Below are 20,523 nucleotides of genomic sequence, written 5' to 3' on the forward strand. Positions count from 1 at the left end.
ACAATTTCACTGGGTGAGGAGACATTTCATTCCCGTGATACCATAAATCCCGGTGAGAATTCACTATGTGCCCTCCTCTGGAGGGTCCTCTGCATACTCCTGCTAAGTCAGGTGGCATTTAGGCCACTGAAACAGCACAAAGGCATTTTAAGATCCTTAAATTCAGAATTGTAATTTCCGTTTAGAGGTTCTCTAGCCCTGGGTAAAGATTTGTGTTTGTAGCATTCTCCCATGTTGCTCTAGAAGATGCCAGGCCACTTGCTTTTCTGCGCCAGGTGGAGTAGTTTGACAAATTGCTCCTCTTTTAACTTAATTTGCAAATACTCCTGGAATGCACATGAAGGAAATCTGGATCCGGTCTTGCAGCAGAGGGCAAAGAAAGTAAAGTCTGTGCTACAGCCAGCTTTGTTATCTTGGTGGTCTCATTTAGTCTTTTCTGCATCTCAACAGCCAAAGAGCCCACTAAGGATATGGGGAGACTTCCCATAAGACTAATGCAGAGAAATTAATGATTGGTCCAGACAAATACGGGGAACAGACAGGACAGACTACATGAGCCTCTTCCTCCCTTGAGCGATGTTGTTTCCCACAACCTGCATCTGACTGGAAAGCTTACCCTGCCCTGTCCTTTTTAGCTGTGTCCTGCTCCAGCCCATGCCATGGGATGAGTGTACATGTAGTGATTGCCAAGGGAAAGTAACAGCTCAGAGGGTTTCAGGAAAAGCTGTCCTGTCTCAGCCTGTGAGCAGCAGTGGGCACTGTCTGGAAGTAGTCAACAAGATATGCAGATGGCACGATCTAACACAAGTTTCTGAGTAGATGATCTGACAGCGTTTCCACACCAGTTCATGTCAGCTGTGTGATATCCAGTTATGCTTTCTGCAGGTCTGCTGGACCTTTTTCCCAGAACAGGCTCCCTCCCCCTCTGGCATCTAGGAAGCTGCAATCCATAACGCTACATTTTGAAGACAAAGAGGGAAGTGCATTGGATTTATACCTAACCGGCAAGGGAAGACTGCAGGATGCACTTTGCAAAGTGTCGCTTAGCAACATGGCACGTGAGTAGTACACCAGGGCACAGTGAATCCTCAACCAAATGGGACACTTTCAAGTTGCCACTGACATCCCCTTCTATGTAATGCCTACCAAGCCCAGGCCATTTTGGGAGAAGAATTTGGACCAAATCCAGCAAAGGGCTTAGCAGAGTGAAGAAGTTGTCTGTCTCATAGAATCATAGAATCATAGAATCACCAGGTTGGAAGGGACCCACTGGGTCATCAAGTCCAACCATTCCTAGCACTCCCTAAACCATGTCCCTCAGCACCTCACCCAACCATCCCTTAAACACCTCCAGGGAAGGTGACTCAACCACCTCCCTGGGCAGCCTGTTCCAATGCCCAATCACCCTTTCCGTGAAAAGTATTTTCCTGATGTCCAGCCTGAATCTCCCCTGGCGGAGCTTGAGACCATTCCCCCTTGTCCCCTGTCACTTGGGCAAAGAGGCCAGCTCCCTCCTCCCCACAACCTCCTTTCAGTTAGTTGTAGAGAGCAATAACATTTCCCCTCAGTGTCCTCTTTTCCAGGCTAAACAACTCCAGCTCTCTCAGCCTCTCCTCACAAGACTTGTTCTCCAGCCCCCTCACCAGCTTCGTTGCTCTTCTCTGGACACTCTCCAGACCCTCAACATCCTTCTTGTGGTGAGGGGCCCAGCACTGAACACAGTACTCAAGGTGCGAGTCTGGTGTGTAAGATGTTCTCTCATGCACCAGGTAGATCTTAATCTCTGCAAAACGCAGCGTCAGAATCTGTCCAGTATTCATGACATTCTTCTATTTTCCTGGGAGTTGGGTGATTTAGATGCCATCTCTCCTCTGTCTGAGAGAAATCAAACTCATGCTCATTTTTCCTAAAGGGTAACCCTAACTCTATAAAGCTGCCTGTCCTCACCAGGAAAGGTGGGAACAAGGCTGATTTTACCCCTCAGATCTTTCCTTGAAACATGAGTAGATCCCAGTTTTCCCCACTCAGCCTCCAGGCTCCATGGTCATGTTCCTTCTCTGGCCTGCCAAGGGAAGTGAATGCCTGGATATCCAATGGCAATGCTGCAGTGAGCAAACTCTTAGCCAGGCAGTAAGTACACCCTGGGAATGGGAGAACGTCTTCCCAGGAGGAGAGACATGAGCCTCCTAAATGCTGGACAAATGTACTGGACAGTAGATGTCTATAAGCAATTATATAAAACACTGTCTATGTCCTACCTTTGGAAATGTAGGCTAGTTAGGTTTTTTTGGAAGAAGTGTTTTAGCCTCTCACAATGAGAGAGGTGAGCATATGTGTGCACAGAAGCAGTAGGACTGACCCCTCAGTGGTCAGGGGAAGATCTCTTGGGGAGTACCTACCTCCAGTCCTTCATCTCTCCCTGCTGGTTATGACAGGCAGCATGGGCTGTTTCACAGTCTCCCATACACTGCAGGGGGACGTATAGACATAAGGCTCAGGACTCTGCTACAAGAAGGATTTCCCGAGAGGTGAGAAGGAATTCCTGATAGTGTTTATTTCTTTCCTTAAAGGCTTCAAAGAGCTTTCCTGGAGTTTGGTCCTCACCTCACCCAAACACAAAGATGAAGAATGGTATTAAACATACAGACTTGTGGTGTTAACACAGCTTGTGATTTCATCAGGCATGGTTATTTCTTCTTAAAGCTTGGACTCTTGGATTCAGATGACTCAGAGGAACTCTCAGCACTAAGGAAACAAGAAATGAAGTGTCTTCAGGATCTGCAGAACAGCTTGGAGACAACCATTTTCCTAACATAAATATCAGATGTCAAACAAACAGTTAATAAGTACAAATCTACTTGAAAGTACTGTTGATTAAAAAACATTATCAAGAACTATTTGTTTTGGTTTTAGATTCCGTTTCAGGTTTTGTGGCCATTGACTCACATCTGCTGGATGTCAGAGCTTGAGAAGCCTTTCACTTCACCAACTCCATTTCTACATGAAACTCCTGGAGGGCTGCAGACTCCCTTTTTATTAGTGTTAAAACTATAAGAGAGCATGGGCTGGGCACAGCAGGCAAGGCACAGCTCCTCTTCCCCATCCCTGCTCTGCTGTACCTGGAGACCATGGCTATGAGCGTGCCAAGGATACCATTTTACGTCTTTGCTTGGATCTGAGTAATTTATAGAAGCAAGTGAATGTGAGGACGGAGCACTGTGTGGAAAACAAAAGCATACTCCTCCTCAAGCCACCTTCTCTGTTCCTGGCCATGCAACTCAGCAGCAGCTCCTGCACATGTATAACTTGGTCTACATTAATCTGCATTAGCAGGGGGGTTGGACTAGATAATCTCCAGATGTCTCTTCCAACCCTGACCATCCTGTGGTTCTGTAAGTTGCCTGAAGCTCCCTAGATGGTTATTACTGTACTTTTCTGCCAGCACTGAGGTGAGCTGTGCTGCATGCTGGGAGGCAGGTGGCAGGGCTGGTTCTCCTCCATCTCCCCTGCAGGCTATCACTTTCTTCTATTGCACAAGGAGGTGTGTGTGTATGTGTGTGTGTGTCCATACTTATGCACATGCACAAGCAGGTGCGTGTACGTGAGCAGATTCTGTAACATTGCTTCTCTTTCTCTGGGCAGAAAGGATCAGGATAAGGGAGAGCATCATTTAATCCTTCCCCTGTACACCAACATGGGATGGAGGTATTACCCGTGCTGGATGGGGAACACATACAGACTATGTCAATCTCTGGTTTTGCATTCCCTGGAAAAAGAGGGAGGGTAAAATCAGTCCTGAACCACCATGTGCTGTTTCCTGCCTTCAACAGAGCCTATGACAAAGCCACAGTTTAACAGGAGCCCTTTAATGAGCCACTCAAGTTGTTTCTTTCTCTACGAAGGGTGGGATTAAGAATCATCTAAAATAACCAGTGCTTCACCAGTATTTCACTATCAGTCCAGTCCTTGATATTCAAGAAGAATCTGCCTCTGAAAAAAACTGTTTGACACAAACGTTGCAAGCTCAATTTTTAATTATTTTGTGGATGCTCATTTCTCACACTGTCCCCTTAGAAAACAACACAATGAAACATTTCATTCCCCTTTACTAGATCCTGAGAAAATGCTGGAGGTACATCGAAACATCAGACTTTCAGACGACTGCAACTTCTCTCAAATACTGTTAAGGGCAACCAAAAATGTCTCCATTAGAAATACAAAAATATTTTGTGACCAATCCTCTCCCAGGAAGGTTTATTATAGTTTTAAAGTCAATTTTTTTTTTTTTTTTTCAGATACCTACTGAACTGTATTGTGAGAAAACTATAAAGAATTTTTATTTCCATTAGATTTTTATTTTAATCACCTAAAAATCATTCTTATGGAAATGAGAAAGACAAAAAGAGTCCCCAGGGACTGAGAAACTTCACTGATTTGCATCATTAACACTGAAAAGAACTTGCCTGGAAATGGCCCCTTCACATTTTCTTTTATTTACATTTCCAGACAAAAATAAAATTAATTTCAGCAAGAAAGTTTCTTCTAAATCCATATCCCATTTTTATTAGTCTAGCTTTTACAACATGAATATATCTTGCTGTGTTTTAATGGACTGATTTATTCTTTGTTATACTGGAATTTTTTTCGCTTTTTTTTGGTTTTGTTTTGGGTTTTTATTGTTTTTTACCCTATTTGTAAAGGGTTTGCAACATGGGGACTCTCAGTAATCACTGATTGTATTAGCATTCATAATTAACAGCAGTAATTGTTAAAACACTTTTTGAACAATTACCATTTGTGCCACAGAATGAGAGAAAAGTGACATTCATTTAACTAAACTCTGCAGTTTTCATTTAACAAGCCTGTCCAAGCATAAGCAAAAATGAAAAAACAGAGAACACTAAATATATATTTAAATGCAGATAAATTTCTATGACAAAGTAGCACTTTCAAGGCTCAGATCAAAATTTTAAACAGTTTACCTTCTTTGTGTCTTCTAAAGAGTTTTATGTAACAAACTTTCAGTGTCATCACTAATAGCAGCTCATGCCAAGGATTACTTTCTTAAAACTGCTACTCAAGCCTTGTGATTTGCAGTACACTTCTTATTACAGGATACATTATGCAGAAACCCTCTGCTATGTGATGGGACATGGCAACCCTGCTGTGAGAATGCCTATCAGCGCTTCTTTTAAGGCCCTTTCTCAATTGTCAGCAAAGTATTTTTTAAGGTTAAAAGGTGTAAAATTATTCTGAAATGCTTTTCTGACCTGTCGCCTATCACTGCAAAAAGCAATAGTTCATTTTTTTTCTAAAATTGTATTTTTTAAATGTGATAATATTATAAGAATAAAGCTAGTGAGAGAAATATATCTTTCTATGCTTTTAATGATTTTTCTTGTAATTTTTTTGGTACTGATGCACATTAAGATTGTGGATCCCTTTTCATTTCTGATTTTCTTCGTTATGATTGTTCTTTTCCTATGAGTCAGTTACAATGTACAATTAATGAGAAACCAGTAATTTTTAGAAAAACATTTTCATTTATATTTTTGTGTATTGTTCAAATGAATTCCTGCATCACATTTCCTAATGTAAAAGTCAAATGCAGTAGGGTCATGAAATATGATCTCATTATACTGGTATATAAAGCTCGCAAGATCTGTCATTCTTCAAGCGTTACCTGTACTTTGATTGAAACAACATTGAATATCAGCAGGAAAGCTAGGAGAAGGCTTCTGTTCTTCAGACTGGTGGTTGGTTTTATGGTTTTGCAAGCTTCTTAACAGTAGATTTCTCAGGCCACACACTTGAGTCAAAGTCAATTATCCTATAGTTTTAAATCTTGTGTGCAGAAGGTTACAATCTCCCATTGTCTCTAGCTTAGGATTTCAAAGGGCAGGCAACTGTTCGTATGCTGGTAAAATGCTGCAAGGTATCTGAAACCACTTTACACTAAGTTTCATGTACTGTTCTCCAACAGACACTTATCAACCTGTGCTGGAAAGCTCAGCCTTGTAGTGAAGAAGTGTCAAACATGAAGGGCCTGATTATCCCATCTACTATGTGATATATGCACACAACAATACGAGTTGCAGCTGAAGCCCAGAAGAGAGACACATGTAGGTGTTGGAGAGGAAAACAGAAGCTGTGCCAGTTTTGTACATTGAGTTGTGTAGCCTATACCAAAACACCAAGTTGATCATGTACAAGACTATGGTGTAGATATAAGAAGTGCCCAAAGCAGTATGATGGCATCATCGTATTGCAGTCAGGTACCTATGAAGTTTAGTACCAGTCCTCTCCAACAGAGACTCACCTACTTTTCCTGCCACTCCACCTAACCAACAGTGTCTCCAGTAAGATTTTGATCTTGGATCCTTCAATACTCTCTATGATGAGAAGCAGAGCTCTCCACACTCGGGTGTAAATGTTTGTCAGCTACTATGCACTCTCCTGGCTTTAGGAAAAGTGAGGAAGAGACTGCACATTCAGCTTCACATTGATTTTATCGCGTCCTCTTTATTAACTAACTGCATCTCATCAACATAAAGTGTCATCTTAACCTACTTGTTAGTACCTTGATGGCCAAACAGGAGAGAGTTGCCATTCAAGCACACAAAAGATGACTGGACCACATACTTTTGGCATAGCCAGGTGCAGACTGGGAGGACTGCATTTCTTCCCATCGAGCACTCACAGGGAGGCATGGCCTGGCCCATCACCCCTTAGAACCCTTTGCCTCTGGGTTGCGTGCAGGTTAGAAGCATGGCTTAGCTTCACCCAACTTCTAGGTAGCAGGAGCAAATGTTTAGGTCCTGAACATGAGGACGGAAAGCGAGCCTTCACAGCATGGTACAAAGTACAAGGTAAGGGAGCACACATGCCATGCTCCAAGGATGATGACCAGCCAGCCAGCAGTGACTCTCCAGCACCAAGAAAGTCTTGCACCCTCAAGCACACGTGAACATACCTTCCATGGATGGCTGTTTTCATCAACAAAAGACGAAGTGATTCTTTCAGACAACAGACTGGCAGATTTCTAAAACTCTTCCCAAGGATTTAAATCTCTGTATTTAAAAGTTGCTAACAAATACAGAGTGTGAGCAAGGTCGTTATTGCTTAGAACAAATCACAAAAATCTTAATAGTGGGCAATTTTAGGTGAGACTGTTATAGATGTCACACCTTTTAAGTTAGACTCTAAAATAATAGAGTTACTGTGTTTCAAAATGTCTGTGTATATATATATTTATACACACAAAGTAAAAGAAAATGGGCTATCGAGCTGAACAGTTCATCTTCTTTCCCTGTCAGTCTTCCTGCAACCATTCTGAATGCACAATAGTGTTCTCTTATTCATCTTCTTAAAACTTCATTTCTTCCATAGGGAGAAATTCAAGGAGCTTTTAAAATAAGCTCACCTTTGACTCTCTCTGGACTTTGTGTCCTTGGAGAAGGCCACTTTATGTTCATCCTGTGCATTTTTAGGAATGTCCAGAAATCCCAAGCACATACTATACATGTAGAAATCGGTTCACTACCTGAGCGTACAAACTAACTCCCTTCAGCTTTGGCCCTGCAAAAATTTATTCATGGGTTTAACCGTATATGAATAGCCCCTTGCTTACACACTTAAGTGTTTGCTTAAATGCATATATGAAGTCCATGTATAGTTACTGTCCTAGCTTAATTCCACCATACAGAGGTTACAAAGTCACTTACGAAACATAAAGATAAAAATGGAATAGTCAACATGATGCTAGCCAGTTCTCAGGGACTAGACTGAGATACTTAAAAATCATCTGTCTCAGATGCAGTAGGATTAATCCATTTAAGCATTTAAAAGTCATCTGTCTAGATCTAAAATTAGGATTCCTTTATCATCTCAGAAAGAAATGTGCATGCCCAGAGGCATTTCATCTCACACTAAGGTAAGTATCTAAGATTGTGATCTGTCCCTGCTGTGAAGAAACAATTCACAGACCTACAAGACTAGGATTTGGGAAATAGTTACAAGGAGCTACTACTGTTCTTCTGAAGTTCCACATTCAATTCCATCTGCACCTAAACTCCAACTGTGACCTCTGGATAAGTGAGAAATAAAAGAGAAGGTTATTTTTTTGATGTAATGTTAACACTATCTTTATACTGCTTTCCATGTAATCATTTCCATTAAACCACCACAATGGAGACAGGGCATAAGGAACCTAGAAGAAGCAATCTTCAGGATACTAAGGATTATGTTTTTAAAATATTTCAGTTACACTACCCAAATACCTGCAAAAGGAGGTCCCTATGTAAAACATGGACTAGTTTGAAAATTCTTCTTTTCAAAACACCCGCTGAAGCAGATGGCTGTTTTTTTGCAGGAAATTTGGTTGGTAGGCATCTGCTGGAAGCAGTGCTTCACTCTATGGAAAGATTAGGAGGATCTGTGTTCTCCCATAAGACACAGAACATGACTATGGCCTTAATCCCAAATAAACAGAAATACTCCTGCTCATTGCAATGCCACAGGATATGGCATTTCATTGTTATCAGTTAATACCAAGGCCATATTTTGGCCCCTAAATCAGGGTTGTGACCTAATCATATAAGAGACAGTTCATAGCCCTTCAAAGCAGCAGCATGAGGGCAAGGCTGTTCTTCAAAGGTACAACTGCAACACATATACTGGTTGTGTCAGGTTCCTTCACGGATGCTCATAAATACCTGCCAGGGAACGTGGCCTTCCCACTCCAGCATCTGCCAAGGGTGCTGGGGGAATTTTGCAGATTAACCAGGACTATTTGCTTGCACAGTTTTCACTTCTTTCTGCACCCGGTCCAGCTGGGGTCTTGAGTACTTGAGCTCTGTCTTGCCTTGGGGGTGGCAATGAAAAGAGGTTCCAGTTATATGGGAAGGGACAACTCTCCATGGGACAAGCCTCTGTGGGACAGTTCTTCATAGAGACAACTGTCTATGGGGAAAACTCTCCAAAGGGGGCAACCCTAAGCACAGACAACCTCCATGGGGCCAACTCTCGGTGGGGACAGCTATCCATGTGTAGCCATTAGAGTTAGGGTTAGGCTTAGGGTCAAGCTCAGAGTTAGAGGTGTCCTAAGTGGAATTTTCCCTGTGTAGATTTGTCCCTGCAGAGAGTGGTCCCTGCAACTTGTCCCACAGAGAATTGGCCACAGACTGTTGTCCTAGACTCCCAGTTCTAAGTATCACTTTCCAAAGCACGATTTCAGTAGGGAAGAAGTCTGACATATCTCTAAGCATCAGAAGAGGTTTGAGCAAAAGCAAGTAATTCACATTCATTAGCAATATGTCCAAGATGGATACACTCAACTATTGGTTTTTAATTTAGAATTACAAATTAAAGAAATGGCCAAATGACACAAGAAATTAACAAGTATATTTTAATATCCAAGCAATGATTTTCAGGAGTTAAAAAATAGTGGGAAGACTACAAAAATAGCCATTATTTTTTAATTTTCAGATTTCGTAATATAGAATATCACATTTTTAACTTAATAAGATAGTTTTCAACTCAGTATTTCTCATTAATACACACTTAGTATGAATATATTGTTTTCACTTCTTGCATAAGACAGGAGGTTTTTCTAAGCATTGAACAATATGAAATAAATACCTATTTCTTCTGTGCCTTTTCTTTCTTTTGTTCCTCTGGTTTTCCTTTTTCAAGGATTTTCATACTTATCAAAAGAGTCCCATATTGCTGGAAATCTAATCCATATTTTGGTGTACTTCACTAGACAGTCATTAAAACTAAAAAACCCAGCAACTTTGCTATCACTGTTCGGAAGAACTTGAGCTAAAGCAGAGGGCAAAGGGAAAACAAATATTTTAATTTGCTTTTAAAACTTCAGTGGGTTTCTGTATACATACATATTCATGTATGACATATAGATATACATATAAAATATAAAGAAATCAGATGAGGTAATAGCACCCCCTTCTGAGAGTTAGGACCAAAGCTTATACCCTCACTTTAAAGTAAATCAGGATACTTTTCATCATGGTGCTGCAGATTTTTGATACACAGTTGCTACTTCATCTTTTGTTCTACTGCACTAAACTAGAGAGATGTACATATTGTTTACTTGACATTTGTCTGCTTCTCCCTGTGTCTCTGAAGAACTGTTTGCTTACGAGGCAGCAATTATAATTTGAAGCTAGGAAGACCATGAAAAATTTTTTGCTTCTTCTCACCTGTTCAAATATTCCCTGTATAAAATAGCCCTTGAACTGATGGTTTTGGATGCAAGAGAGAGTTGACTTCAGATTTTACAGTCTGAGGAGAGCTGGAGGAAGGTGTGAAAGGCTGATGTAACTCAGCAGGAATATCAGTCCATTCTTCAGTGACTCAGTTTTCCTGGGGGGTAGAACTTCACCTCTTTTGAAATGGGCACGGCTTTCTCTTCCTGCATCCCCTTTGCCTCCTGTAGTTTGTGGTTAGGGTAGGAAAGAACCAAAACTTCATCTCCCTCTTGCAGCAGCAAGGGCTTTAGAAACGTTTTCTGCATCACCTAATGGGATTATACCCAGAGCCATTCCAGTACCACAAGGGCTACGTTAAGTTTCTTTATGAGCCTCTTTTACCCTGTAACTGCACCAACCAGCAAACGTTAGCTCAGTTCCTCCTTTAGCCTGGCAAAATGGTTGACTTACCTACTAAAATAAGTGTATTTTCCTCACTCTAAGGGAAAAAGCAGACCAATATTTCCTGCCTCACTCATCCTTTCCCAATAAAAAACCTGCAAGAGCAGAACTCTTACAACCCAGCAAAGAGGAGTCCTGTGAATGGCTCTGTTCTACCAGACAAGGCTTTAGTGACATTGAACCACTGGAGCAGCCTACAGTTCACCAGCCCAAAGCCGAATTAAATCATACCCAATAATAGTAATCATGCCACAAAACCCTCAGAGAGTAATTGAGAAATATAGTCAGGGTCAAGAGTCAATAGGAGAATATAACAGTGCTTCTCAAATTCCCACTTCTCATTGAAAACTGATTTGTGATATTTCTCAGCACACAGTCTGGATAAATAATTCAGATAGATGGTGCTGCAAAAAATTTCTGTAGGGTCTGCAATAAAGCAGTCAAGAATAAAGCAGAACAGTATTTACTCTTTTTTGAGCTGCAAAAGAAAGAAAAGTGTTTGATGAAAGGTGCTGGACTCTAAGGAAAATAGCAAAAGAAGCCTGCAACTTAAAGCACAGAAATCCACATGACACTGAGCTATGTATAATTTACCGTGACAAATCAGTGCTCTAGCAGAAAGAGTCACAGCATGTGAAGAAAAAAATTAGCACAAGCTGAAGATAAGATAGGCACCATTTTCTTCTTGCAGTGACAGAAAAAAATCAACCCCAAAACAACTAAAAATTAGGCCAAACAAATAGTAACAATACTCAGTAATACTGAAAGGGAAAGAAGCTCTTCCAGTGCATATATAAAGGAATGCACCACAGAAAATGAACATGGGAATACCACAGCATCATGAGGAAAATATGATATCTGAAAAAAATTATTGAAGTCCACAAAATGCCATGTGACAATGGTGAGTTTGAAGGAAGACACCTTCCCCCCACCAGGTTTTGCTGGTAAAACAGAATTTCTACTACAAGCAAACAGTCATATCTTCAGTAGACCTTTGTTAATTTAGCAAATCTCAATCTCATCAAACGGGGGCTATATCTTTAGGTACACCTCTGATAAAGGTGACCCACAGCATCTGGAAGATTGTCCAACTAAAATTTATAGAAAATTACACGAAACATGACTGATCAAAGACAGAAGTTATAGAGAGCATTAGGAAAAGAGAAGAAAATTGTAAGAGAGGGTGAGTAAGAGAATTTCACTTTCTCATATACGTAAAGTGAGGGGAATTACAAATGTCTTTAATTTTTTTGGTGAATGAAGTCAGTCTGTGGTGTCAGATTTGGTCAGGTTTTTCTTGCTTTCCTTCTGTTCTGTTCTTCTGGTTTTCTCTTTCTCTCTCTCGCTTGTGTGAAGACTCCACATTGATATGAAAAACCTGTATCGATTCTTCCGGAGTCCTTTCAGATTTACCTGTGTTATAGGGGCTCTTAACTTAAAAGCTGTGTTAGGAGCAGTATCAGAAGAGAAAAGCAAATCGCTGTTAACCGTGGGCTGAATCGAAGGAATGATAGATGGCTTCCCCTGGGAACACAGAGGAGGTTGCAGAGAGCCATTACCCTGGAAATCCCACCTCAAGAAGTGTCACCAAGAACTGGCAGTTCTTCCTTGCTCTCTCTGGGCATTGGCAGATGTCCACAGAAGGAAATTGTATTATCATGCCTGGAAGGAGAATTGCACACACTCATTCTCATCCCATCACAGCTTTTGCTATCCCTAAGGTGGAATGTTAGAGAGTCCAATTGATTCAGAAGCATTTAAGACCGACTGCCGATCAAGCCACTTCACTCTTCTTTATTGCTAACAGCTCCTGCCTCACTCAGCCTTTGACGTGGCTTTGCAAACCTGACTATTTAACCCTTGTAGTGTTTTACCTGACCTTCTACTTCAGACAACATGGCTGAGAAACAGTAGATTACTTGGGCACAAGCTGAGCGCTCTCTGTTGCCCCAAATAAATGTTTTGCAGAGTCACCTGTAAATAAAAATGGCATCTGAGCAGCCACAAAATAATCCATTAAAACAATAACATTCTTCCTTGAGAGGAGAATGATACAAACCCCTTATACTACTGATGATCCTTAACTTATTTGCCTGGCCCAAAATTTGGAAAAAGTCTGCTGGATTAGATCTGGACTGGAAACTAAGACAGGATCTTAAAAGACAGCAGATCAGATTCAGTGATTAAATATGAAGTTGCCATGCAAGAAAAGACATCCTGCGATTTTGCCTTGGTACATTTTTTACATTTTCTTTGCTGTTCTCCTAATCCTTTGGAAGACTGGAAATTTAACATTTCCATTGAGTATTTCAAAGACAAAATATCCATGGAGTACTGATGAAAAAAAGAAACTTAGAATGATTCACAAGAAAACGAATCATGGTAAAAAAGTTGAAAAGGCTAAGGACATGCAAAACTATGCACTTCTTGATAAAGGCTTCTGGGAATTTGAGACTGCCTTTAAAAATGTGCAACACATACTATGCCAAGAAAAAGCATGGAGGAAACTATTTGATTATTATAATTCAAACAGGTTTATCATACATGTATAAATCTGATGCCCTTCTTACCAAAGTTTTCTGGCCAGCATGGAATTTAAAGCATTGCAGCAGTCTGCAGACAAGATGAGGATATGGTTTTCAGCATCAAGGGTGAGACAGAACTATGTGCAACTGCCTGGCAATGAACATGCAAAGATAGCTGAACATTTTGTGTCATATCAACCAAAGAATAAATTATCTCCTTTAGGGGAAAATATTAACATCCTAAAGAAACATCCTAGTGAAAATACTGTTGACTGGTAGCAGTCTCCAAAGGCTAAATAGAACTAGCTTTTGGATTTTGTAGGGGAGTATAAAAGTTACACAGACCCAAGGAACAATCAAGATGCTAAAGTGTCATACCAATGGTATACAAATGATCAGAGTGGCTGAAAGCCCAACACAGAACTGTAGCCCTTGCAGGTATACGTGATAGATCAGTGAAGCCAGTCTCATGGTAAACACAATCTGAGTGGCTGCAGACTACTGGTGAAAATAGGCAATGCAAAACAGAACCTCATTCAGGGCTGGAGAGCCACAGTCAAGTGTAAACAAGGTTACAGCAGCTTAACAAGCCACTGTCTATCAGCAACTGTCATAGCACCTCAAGGGAAGGTGAAATGCCCCAGCCATCAGCGGGACAGGGGTCACTTGCTACAGGCTGATATTCTCAACCAAGAGTCTAAGCTGGTGTGTTTTGGAAAACATCAGAGATAAAACTCTTAGCCCTACCTTCTGCGTGTTACCAAGTAGACAAGTGATGCAGTATGATCACACTATCCCAAAAATGTCTTGCAGTCCAGAAGGAAAGGAAGCCCATGTCTGCCGTGGAATGCTTTCCTGAGTCAAGGTGTGCTCAGGCTTGGAGTTTATTCCTCACACTGCTGATATGCTGCCACTCTAGGCTGAAATGTCTTGGCTGGATCCAGCACCTCTTGATAATCAGTGAACATAAGGGTGGCCTTGGATCGAGACACAGCGTTTCCTCTTCCACTGCTGGCAGGACTCTTTCTCTCTCCAGCCCCTCTGCTCAGCTGACCATGCTGAGAAGAGAAACAACATGATGCACAAAGGAGAAATGCTAAGAGAAGCAAGGGGATATGGAGAACAAGACTTGAAAGTCAGTCAGCAAAGAGGAGAAGGAAGGAAAAAATAGGTTGGCAAGCATCTGAATAAAGACTTTATGAGGGGAGAAAAAAGTTATGCATTTCTGTGCTTGCACTTTTCTATTTATACAGGCAAAAGCAAGAAGCAGAAATACTGGTTTTAATACTGCTCATGATGAAATTTAGAAAGGGAAAGGAAAAGGAAAACAGATTCAAAGGCAGAGCTCCGAGGACTCCCACTTCCAGGCTGCTAGACCAGTAATTTTCAAGCTGTGGTCCATTATGATTTCTACCGCCAGGCTGTGTTTACACTGTGAATTAGTGCCAGCAGTACCATTGGATAAGGCCTTTCAGCAGATCAGCATCAAATCCTGTTTTCAAAGATTTAAAATAAAAACTGTAACAGCAACAAAAACCTCACTAAAAAAAAAATTGTTCGGAACAAACCCTTGGCTTGATATTGTACATCTTGGACAAATCCTGCATCAAATTTTAAATGAGTATATTTGGGCATTAGAAGATGTTCATTTTGTGTGGCTTTTGTAGGCATTATGAAATGTGTATGGTTTCAAAGTCTGTCATTTTTTTTCTCAGAAAGAATGTGCACTATGTGCAGGAACATAAAAAAGGCCCACACAATGTAAATAATGACATTCAAGTTGGATGAGAAGCAAATTTAAAATGATCAGGGCTTTCCAATATTTAGACCCCACCTCCCTAACATGTTTTGAAAGGACTGCAGCTGAAGCACTGAAGGATGCAGCCATGAAGCTCAATACTAGGTACACAGAGCCCAATACTAGAATGGATAGCTTCTGCTTCTGTCCCTCCGTGTCAATGTCTCCGTAAACCGCTCTTGTTCGTATGAACAGAAAAGCATGTTTTAAAGTTTCATTTTAAAATATCATGAAATAAAGTACATTTTTGCTCAAATGACTAAACTTGAAGCTAGAATAGGTGGCTTACACTGTGGTTTTACATGTAAAACAGCTAATGTCATTTCCTCTGCCTGATGTTCTATCCCATAAGCAGTTTACCAGTTCTCTTTCTTTCACTCTGTCAAATTAACGCTTTCCTCTTATACTTCCTAATTAATGTGGTGTCTTTCTCTGTTTACTCTCTCTTGCTCCTCTCATTTCATTGACTCTCCCCCTTGTTGTCTGGGATGTAAGCCTTGGTTTGACCTCCTACTGCAGTAACTGCTTTTTGCTTTAGAAGGTCTCGAAGTGAGCTGGTTCATAAGGCTTATATTTACTTCTCTTTCAAAACTCTTCCCAAGCTCCTCTCTGCCCCAGCAGTTACAATAAATGAATCAGTGTTTAATGGTAGGGATAAAGGACACTTGATAAACTGAAACTAGGCAAATGAAAGTGTGTAGGAAGGTATAATACTTGTTTCTATCTCGTACATCCACCATTGGCAACTCACTTCTCAGAGCAAAACTGGAAGAGTCAAAACAGTATTTCAATCAGTCTCACAGTACCCTGGCAATGGCAATACAGCAAATATGTAAATATAGATTGCTTCAATTGCCCAACAACCCAGAGTCTACTGATGAGCACATAGTCATGCTATGCAGAGCTGAAAGGATTTTTATGACCAAGCATAGTGAAGGAGTAAATTACTCACCTCTTCTGAAAAGCCATCAGTGCAGTATCCTGAAGAACCAACTCACACCAGAGAGAGGAGCACCCAGCAAAGAGCAGACATAATTTCTTCTGACCCAGGTGGATGCCTTGAGAACATCAGACCTCACAAGTCACATCAGAAAACTAAAGAAGCCCGACTTCAAGTAAACTGCTACAGTCACTTACCAAAAGCCTTTAGAATTAAGAACTGCAACACAAAGACTTCAACAGCAATTGATTTCCTATATTCGTGATCTGCAGCTACATTCAGTTAACTTGGATGAGTGCTGTGGTAGCAGAGCATGTGCAAGTAGCGTAGCATTGAAATGTTCTGCAAGAAAGTTTTCACTGAGAGAGCACAGGCAAAAGACAAGGTGTGAATATTTTTGCCCCATTACTGCCTCTTTTGCCTTCCGTGCTCCAGATGTATTTGTCTTTTCTACAGTCCCTCCTAAATGAAGAAGCAAAGGATGTGTGTCAGGGGATGCATACCCAAGAACCCTTAGAGAAATCATAAAACAATACTTGCCCTTCCCTCTCAATACCAGGAATGAGACTTCAGTAGGCACACAAGCTCTGTTCTCTCCTGGCTGGGGTAGTCACATTTCTGAACTTGCATTTCTTGCCTGAAGCAGCAGTCACTTTGTTATCTAGCCAGCCAGCATCCTTTTGTTGATCAGTGAAGTTTTGGCACTGCAGATGCGATAAGAATAAAAACATTTAAGCAATCGGTTAATCTAAGAAATATGTTAGATATCACCAGACAATGAGATCAAATGCCCACTGATTTCATTTACACCAGACATAAATCTCAGAGAAAATTGCACAGATGCAATCGGAGTTGAACACGAGAAGTGTTTGGAATATTTGAGCTCTGCTACCATGAAGATAAGACTTGAAAAAACGACAGACTGCATATCAATACCTTCACAGTGCACACCCTTTTGAGCTCTATAAATACATCATTACATACTCACCACAACACTTTTTTTTTTTTTTTTTTTCCAGTGCTGTCTTTAAAGTGCATGTCCTCATTTCTAACTTAAGGTGCTTTTTTTTAAGCATCCTTCTGATAACTTTTCCTAGCTTTGGAATATTAGTAAGCTACTTAATTGCAGTTAACATTACCCATATTAGTCAAAAGTCTCTGCCAATACACAAAGCTATTTATAAAACAAGTATCTTTAATAAAATATCTATAATAAGGCAGCTGTTGGTTGTTTGCAGGTGCCCCTCACATCAGGTCTTAATGAAAGGTGGGAAACAACTTCCTGGAGGAGACTGCTCTGAGATTTGCAATTAAAGCAAATGTGTTTCACATTGTAATGGCTGAGTGTTGTCTCCAAATTGGATACAATGACTGTTTAGGGGATAGCTGAATTTTCCAGACAATTTGTTTAATTAGAAACTCTCCTAAATTTTATTGGGATTTAAAAAAGAATAACTGTTTGAGAATAGTCCTTATTTCTAACCTCACATTTTAATGTTCTTTCTCATGACAAACCATTTTTCAGCTTTCAGCTGAAATATGTTCAAGCAAATATGTTCTTCTCTCATTCAGGATAAGAGCAGGAGATTTTCTTAAAGAAGCTAATTCAAGCTAACTTTTTAATGCACCTTAGGTAAAATATATTTGCCTCCCCTGTGGGCTTTCTTATTCAGAATTAAAGTTGCCCTGATTTGAAACACTTTCAAACATCACAGCAGGAAATAAATGAAACTAAGAACTAAGCCCCTTTTAATTTTGAATGAGAATGTGCACACAGAGTTTTAATGTGATTTAGCTAATCCATTTCAATTTCATACTTCTGTTAATTCACATGATCTCTCCTGAGTCATCACAAGAAGATTATTGTTAGATCATTCAAAAATGCACAACTGCTATTATCAGTTCAGAGTTAAATGGACAGTCCAGTAGCCGTAAGACTAGGTGGGAGGCTTTAGCTTCTCTTACAGCTCCAGAAACAGCCCATCCAAAGTTTCCATAGAACATGCCTCTCATGCCTCATAGAACATGATTGGAAGTCAAACCTCTTCTAATATTTGGATCATCACAACCACAGGATGCCCAGAAACCAGCAAGGGAAACCACTGACAATTATCTGATACAAAAATATTGTGCTTTTTTGTCTTGAAGTTGCACTGCTACCGAAGTATGACTTTATGAAGAAAATGGATCTGTTAGGACTGGCAACGCTGATGTCTTTGTTGCTTCTAACCCACTTAAGAATGATTAAAGAGTAAGAAAAATGCTCCAGCACATTTGTCTGGTGCTGAATGCAGGAATTTCTTCCAGCTCCCGTGTTTAGTTGAACACCTCTGTGGCATCTGAATTCAGGGTGGGGTGAAGATCTGGTGTACAGCATCCCCTCTCCTCAGTTCCTCACTCCAGTGCTCTCGTCTTCATGGACAAAACCAAGGGCTTACAGGTGGAAAGAGCTGTACAATATTCCAGCATAATCCAAACAATTGAGGTGCCAGAGAAGAACATACACCACAGAATAACTAAGATAAAATCATGGACAGCAGCACAGATAAGCTGAAGAAAGACTTCTCTGATATTTATTGACACCAAATTCAGGTCCTATAGAAGATGAAGGCCTCGACAATGAGAAAGCGTGTTTATAAAAGCCATTCACAGGAGGTGGACAAAGAGAGTCCTCATTTCTGTAAGGAAATAGCAAGCAGAGATGGCAAGGATGAGGATCAGATTTTGCTAAAAACATCTCGGCCATCAGCAAGTGAAGTGTACAGTGACCCCACAGGCACCATAACATTATTACTCAGATAACAAGGGAAAAATTGCTGTGACACTGTTGGCCTGAGATAGTGAGTTTTTGACCTCAGAGCTTGGAAGGCCTTGGTATGCCTTGGGAAAGTAGATATGCATTAGAGTGAATACAAACTCTCCATGCACGTGCAACGCTTGGCAGTACAAACTGACCCTCATCATTAAGACAGAGGCTTATACTGAGTCACAGAACTGCAGCTATACGGTGATAGCTCTGATAGCTTCTTGTGGTCATGGTGGCCTAGGACCACCACAGAGACCATGGAATGCCTTGAAGGAAGGTTTGATTTTTCTGTTGAACTGATGTATCTGTGACAACTGATCACTCAAACCTAAAAAGAGCATCTGTCTTTTCTGCTGGTTAGATGAAATTAATAAGCTAGGCAGAAAACTCCCCAAAGTTTGGCTCATTGTGTGAAAACAAAATTCCAAGGAATTGAAAAGTTATATTTGGCTGTAGATGCTAGGGCTAAAACTTAGCATGAGTAACACATCCAAAACACAAGAAAGGTTTAAAGTTGTCATCAAGCAAGTACACCTACACTGGCAAGTTCAGCCATACTGAAGGCTGCAAACCTGTTTGATGAAAGACTGTTTTTCTCCGTAGTACCACAGATAAATGAAATTGCCCTTCAATTTAATGTGTCTGAGGACTGCATGGCCAGCAGTGTAGAAATGTCGACAGATATATCTAAAAGGATTTTAGCCTACACTCACAATAATTTTTCTCTGAAGTTTCACCAGGTGAAACTTTCAAAAGCTAGAGAAAAGGATCAAAACTTGGGGCAAATATAGTTCTGAATAAAAAGACAATAGCCTGAAACTTCTGGGAGTCACTGGAAAAGAAACTACACCATACTAGCATTTTTCCAACAAATTTCAAACACTCTGGAGAAAATAGCACACAGCCCCCAGCCACTGGATACAATCTCTTTCAAATCTGTGAGCAATATCACAAATATGAGATTAAGTATGCATCGCATGTACAATTGCACACAAGATTCTGTGAGCAGACACAAACATGAAAGTTCACACAATAATTAAATAAATAGAAATCAGAGCAGCTGGGAAGATTCCAAACACCACGTCTTAGTTACTTAATCACCCTGCAAACACATTTCTGATTACTCTGGTTTTATTAGTTTCACTTTAAAATGCAAATCACATACCGTAATTTTAATGAAATGTTAAAATAGAAAATATTTTTTGGCATAAAGATCTACTAAATAGATTTTTTTTCCCCTCAAATTGGCTTGTCTGATACATCCTCTGCTCAGTTTTAGTTCCTTCTCTACATTGCAGTTCTTTTGGTAGGACGCCAAAGCCTGTCAATTAACAGTAAGCCTATCCCTTATGAACAGCAGCAGGGACTGTGATCATGTTCAACTAAGATCAAGGATTAGTAAATCAGCATGGCACCAGATTGCAGACACTATTTAAACCCCACAGGCCTACAAGCCAATGCAGCAATATTATATTCCAGCTGGATGTGGAGAACAGAATCTCATAGTTACAGAGGAACTCACTTTTTACCTTTCCTGTGCAGGCAATTTCAAGTGAACTTAAAACGAGCCCTGATTAAATCATGTTGGCTTTCTCAAATGCCAGTTAGGAAACATCCACATGCTGCTACCACTGGTATCTTATTAAAGACTTTCCATCAAATTAAAGATATTTCATTACACCAACAATAAATTAGAGAAGATGGATTTTTACAAGCAAACAAAATATTACATTGAAGCCGGCATAAATGTTTCTTTCTAGAGCTTCATGAACTGTAATGCTATC

The 20,523-nt window shown here is 40.4% G+C and overlaps 1 long non-coding RNA gene across 1 annotated transcript; it reads left to right on the forward strand.

The window, feature by feature from the left end:
* The first annotated feature begins 244 nt into the window (after positions 1-244).
* On the forward strand, positions 245-3,187 carry LOC128850975 (uncharacterized). Its single transcript, XR_008448248.1, has 3 exons — positions 245-1,058; positions 1,584-1,730; positions 2,571-3,187. It is a non-coding gene; the product is annotated as an uncharacterized LOC128850975 (long non-coding RNA).
* Positions 3,188-20,523: the final 17,336 nt, after the last annotated feature.

The sequence above is a fragment of the Cuculus canorus genome, chromosome 1 (assembly GCF_017976375.1).
Source record: "Cuculus canorus isolate bCucCan1 chromosome 1, bCucCan1.pri, whole genome shotgun sequence".
NCBI classification, from domain to species: domain Eukaryota; kingdom Metazoa; phylum Chordata; class Aves; order Cuculiformes; family Cuculidae; genus Cuculus; species Cuculus canorus.